Raw genomic sequence first — 6,000 nt, forward strand, 5'->3', positions numbered from 1 at the left:
GTGCTTATGGATACTCATGTGTTCTGTATGTAACCCCAAATTTTAATTGATAAACTACACCTTATTTTTCCATTCTTATTTATAATAATTACTAGAGTTCCGTTTTCTTAGGAAAAATGTTCAGAAACATACATTTTGCAAAATATTTCCTCCTTCAATAAGTGTGGGCATTCGAGAAAACATCTATGCACTTTAAGACAATAAACATCATCTAATAGAAGATACTCTACCTTCAAACAGTGAGAACTGGATCCTTTCTCATTGACTATCACCTAATTTTCAACCTGTTGAAGATTCACCTGATGGAGGGCATGGGCCACAGCATACACAGAATTGTATATATTTTGACTACTTTCACTAAAGGCCTTGCCCAATGTCTGTTCCATTAGCCATTCCAATGAGGCATTCATTGGATGAATAGTTCTTCAGTATTTCACAGTTAGATGCTGAGGCATCATAGTTAAAGTACTTCCATTCTGGCATTAATAGATATAAATCTGAGCTTCTGACATGGTACCATATCTGTACAAATTTTTTAAAGCCAGAAATCTCACCATGGTGTTGTACAAAAGTTAGTGTTCCATAGAATGTGCCACAGAGTAAGTCTCTCTTATAGGGAGGAAAATCCCATTGTATTGTTGTAATCCATATTCTCTGTATAACTGGAGATTCCAACATTCTGAAGCTCAATTCAATAATACAGTATGTTTCCCCATAAATGATAATAACATTGGTGGATGACATCACAATTTGTTTGTAGTACATTTCACTTTTTTGACGGAATGAAATCTCATAGACTGACGACATCATGTTCATAAAGGCAAAGCATATATCCTTGTTTCGACTTTCCTCTTTCAATTCAGAAAGAAATTGTTTGCCTTTATCATCATCTGAGATGACAAGGCAGACCCAGTTCCAGTTGAAGTAAAGTATGAAGGAGACCATTGCAAATGCTAGAGAAGTGTCCTTTGGGCCCATCTGATAGAGATATGGAAATTGTTCATCATCATTGAAGGTGGAATGGAAAGGTCCATAGGCAAACTGTAGGAGCTACAACACAGAGAACAGCATGAGGTGTAGTGCACTTTTAAAAACTTGTAATCAGATTTACCTGCAAAGAGTTGATTATATGTGACTTTTTCTCTCATCTCTGATTCAAATGAGCAAATGTGGAAACCTGGAACCTCCACTTCAAATAGGAACAGCAAGCATAACTGTTTAACAAAGATATATAAAATATATTGACATGTTAAAATAACTCTTTACTGTCTTTCAGTTTTAGTTTGATATCAGTGTTTTCAAGGTTTGAAGTGATTTTAAAATATTTACAAGTTGGGTATATTTCCTTAATATTCTTAAAAGATATTCATGACTTAATCTAGAAATACTTCTTCTAAGGTTTAACAGGTAAATCCTATGCATAATATTGCTTTAGCTTTTAGGAAAAGATATTCTTTTCTTCCTACTTGATGTTATTACTTGTACACTAGAGGTTGTGATTCACATAAAGATGCCAGAGAACTCCTTTTTAGGATAAGGCTCCAAAATATTCTGTGACTATCTTCTTCTATGCCTCTTCAGGAAGCATAATCAGAACAAATTAAATATAAAAATGTGAACAACATTCGTCAGCATAAAACTGGTAGCAGTATATAAGATTAAAAAACAAAACAAAACAGAAAACTCTCATCTTACCAAATGCTGAGGAAATCATTTGCAAAATACATAAGGTTCATAAGTTGTGTGTCTTTAGGAAAATATTTAGAAACAAAGTTAGATTAGATAGTGTTATCATCTCCATAAATAGTGTCTTATAATGATGTAAAATAATCTTATGGGAAAACATGATTATTCTTTCTTATGAAACAACGAGGTATTGGAACCCCATTACCCGTCTTTCCTAGACAAGTTTACTTGTGAATGTCCACTCTTGTATCTTATGAAGAAGATAAGACAAAGCAATATGTATCACAATGATGTGACAAAACCATTGTAATAATATAAAGAAAATGACCTAAAATAACTAAAGCAGCATGTTGCTGAAATTTTTGGCAATTGTGTACTGACACTTAATAGTTGGCCATAAACACACTGGTAGTAAAGTGGCTAATTCCACAGATTGCATTGGAATTTTTATCCTGTCTAGTGCCACTGACATGTCACGAGTGTACAGAATAAGAATGGTCTGCCATGCCTTTGCAAAAATTACTGTAGATACTTAAAGGTGCGTTATAGAGAAAAGGTTTGTTAAATACCTTTCTGTATCGTAACAATTTAATACAGATAACTAAACTTACAACACCACCGTGATTGTAAATGATAACTCTGTTCTATCACAGTTTACCAATGATAATGTAAACTTATGATCTGGGGACAGAAATAATATTGTCTATGATTTGGAACAAAATTAATCAATGTCTGCTTACTGAGATTTGTATAAATCAACACTTTGGCTGCAAGATTCTCTCTACCACAATTCCAGAGTCCATTCTTCATGGTCTCCCTATTCCTCCTCCTTTCTGGAATCTATCATCTTCAGGAGGTGGCCCCTAGAAAAAAGTCTATCATGTCTCTAATTAGTAAGTACCCTGGAACTTACTACATAGATTGACATAAGGATAAATCCAATCGAATCCATTGACTTTCTTAATATTAATCAAAATGCCCCAATTAGACATCATGCTGAGAATTTCTCGCCTAGGATTACTCACACGTGGGGATAAAAAGAGGTCCAAGATTACTGACAATTGATATGATAACTTCCACTGAGGTCTTGTAAGCAGAAATGAACATATCGTGTCTTTGTTACAGACATAATTAGACATAATCTTATAATTTTTTCCATTAAATAAATAGTTTACATATTCTCTATCACAGTGGCCAAAAATGTGTTATATAAACAAAAACATATTCGGTAAAATATCAGGATTCATGTTGATTTCATCCATTGAAAAGACCAATGCCAAAGCATATTTGTGGATTTTAGTTGTTTGTCTGGAAAAGAGTACAGTGTTTAATACAGACAGATGTCTATACATGATCATTTGTACTCAATAGATGTGTATTATGTATTGGAAGTTTTGCATGTGACCTCTAAAGATGGAAACAAATGGATATTTTTGTGAGATTGGATTGACTTGAAAACTTGGATAATAGCAAACACTTTAAAAGTTAATGACAGTGAGGCTCTCAACAATAAGGTATGGTATTGACCTCATCCACAGAGAACATTCCCAACTCCCTTTTTAAGTGCTTGATCAGAAAATAAAGAAAAAATCAGAGATATTGACAAAACAATAATATTAATCATGACTTGATTTAAAAATTATTGAATAACCTAAATATACCTGTTATGAGAAACATTGTGTTTATGAAATTACTCATTTTTTTCTTATGAAATTAATGGAATTTGTTACGGAAGTGAAAACATGATTTATCAGGGCATTATAGTATCTCTGCAGCAAAATTTGTTTCTTGTACTTACTATCACTTACAATTAGTGGCCAATGTTCTTACCATGTCCAGTCATAACTATCGTGATTTTGTTAATTTTGTTTTTCAGCCTTTTGTGGAATTTTTTCTAAAGACTTAGTTTTAAATAAATTCAAATATCAAACATGCATTTGGTAAGTGATAGACGTCTATGTCGGTTTGTATGTACTTGAGCAAGGATTATGTAGGCCAAAAGAAGAAAATGTATCCAAGTGTTTTATAACTTGCTTTGCTGTACATTACCCTTGAATCAAATACACAGGTGTATACTTGAGTCCGGTACTTAGTGCAGAGATTAAGGGCTTGTTGCACCAAACAAATATCATTCACCTACTTTCTGTTTAAAAAGGAATGTGATGTATTCACTCTGGGTAGTTCTCCACATTACATATTAATCTCTAAGAAACATCATTGATCAAATTTACAATTACATTAAAATAATAGGAGCATCCTACAGTGAAGTAGGAAAATAAGGAAATTGCAGTGATATTGAATGTGCCAGTAGTATCTGTTTATAATGTAGAAGAGATTTTGGTATAAATTGTAAAGAATATGTTCAGAATTTTTTAAAGTGGACCACAAATCCGTGGGAATGAAATAATACTTTATTGCATTTATGTTTATGTAAAGAATAATATCTCCTGTCTCATACTTGCCAGTTTATATAATCTTATCAATAAACACTAAACATACACCTATATATTCAATAATTAAATTTGAGGTGAATACAATTAAGTTTTCAACAAAAATTGGGTTGTTGTGTTGTTTTCATTCTATGCACTGTAAATAGCCTATTTTAGAATATTGTTTATCACCACACACAAGAATCCACAATTAAAAATTTTTACGTAATTTTATGTACTACTCAAAATAATACTTTTATGTACTTCATAATATAATACTCAAAAGAAATTTGAAAATAGACTTTATGCAATGCTTGAAATATATCCTAACCCTAAATTTTAGGAAATATTAGTTACTGAAGCTGTCTGTGTAGCCTATTAGTCTAAATAACTGGTTTTAAAAGCAACTATCAACAATCCTCAAAAATGGGTTCCATTCACACATTGTTTTTACAAATGTTACCATTTGCTCCTGTATTTATTAACATTACTGAAAAAAGCCGTATAATATTTAAATATCATTAAAGGTTCAGAGATTCACCAAATTAAATATGAAAATAGAAGTCTTGTTTCTTAAATAATGACAAAAATCTAATAGACAACTCCTGTATCACTGTTCTCAAATGTCCCAACAAACACAAACCACAACTGCCACCCATGCCAGGGACAAAGGATATAATCAGTCAGTACTGTTATTAATAACCTCACTATTCAAAGAATATAAACATATCATTGGATCAATATGTTCCAAATATGTTTTACTCTAAAGAGGGAATTCCAAACAGAACATGATATAGATCCAGAGATATTACAAAATCTGTATGAAACAAAAAGCCACTGTGCTTTTCGATTATCTTTTAAAACACTTGGACATCTTGCCCTCTAATGACCTAAATATTCCTTGCTCATATACATACAAAAATATACATCCAGGCATTCATAAGTAGTATGAATTTCTGAGTATAAAGATCTTCTCTTTCCAAACTTGATGAAGTTTACAAGGCAAGAAGTGATCTGATCACATGCAATAAATGTGAGGGAGTAAGTTTCTATACATATAAGGCTCTTGACAACTATGTGTGCCATGAATATTCCTGGAACCAGCATATGCTCTATGATAGAAGGACTTTGAGCAAAGTTTAGAATCCATTTATTTGCATTTACTTTGGGTAAAACACAATGAAATATGTCACCAATTTCAAATAGGTATTACTGTGTAGAGTGCAATATAAAGTTTTAATAGGAGGGCTTTATGTAAAGATTCGGTTACATAATCCTATTTTCTTCAGCTTGCAGGCTTCACTGGGGAAAATGACATTGAATCTATTAAAGAGCTAAGGTTGTTTCTTTGTGTTCAGACTTAACAACAGGACAGAAGACTCATGGACGTCTCTAATATTCATCCTCAAACCACACAAGAAACATTCTATATGTCACTTATATGGAAAATACAAATGCACTTACAGGACATTCAGAGTCTGGTTGATATAATCTTTCTTCATAGGTGTCTGAAATGCTCTTAGGATGAAGGAACAAGTGAAACCCAAATCTTCATTTTTGACTTCACTCAGATTTACTCTCCAATAGCACCTGGGATCAATGTAACTGGCCATAAGAAGTGGAATGTTAAGGAGGAAGAGGACTACCATAAAGATCAACATATTTGTTCTGCCTGCCTTAAATCTGGACTGTGTGGATTATTAAGTGCCACACCTATCAACACATTAAATTTCTGCCTCCTTTTATTTCTCTTTGCAAAAGGATAGTTTGTTGCACATCCATGATTATTTTTTTTCAGATTGCTCCAGAGCCTTGGAGACTGCTTTAACACTCTCTTCCCTGGGGCTGTGCAACTGGTGTTCACCGCACATGTAATAAACACAGG

General features: G+C 32.8%; 1 pseudogene; it reads right to left on the minus strand.

Annotated features, from left to right (window-relative positions):
• LOC127672323 (vomeronasal type-2 receptor 116-like) overlaps window positions 1-5,776 on the minus strand; it is a 58,914-nt pseudogene extending 53,138 nt beyond the window's left edge.
• Between the last annotated feature and the right edge of the window lie 224 nt (window positions 5,777-6,000).

This window comes from Apodemus sylvaticus, chromosome 22, assembly GCF_947179515.1.
Source record: "Apodemus sylvaticus chromosome 22, mApoSyl1.1, whole genome shotgun sequence".
NCBI classification, from domain to species: Eukaryota; Metazoa; Chordata; class Mammalia; order Rodentia; family Muridae; genus Apodemus; species Apodemus sylvaticus.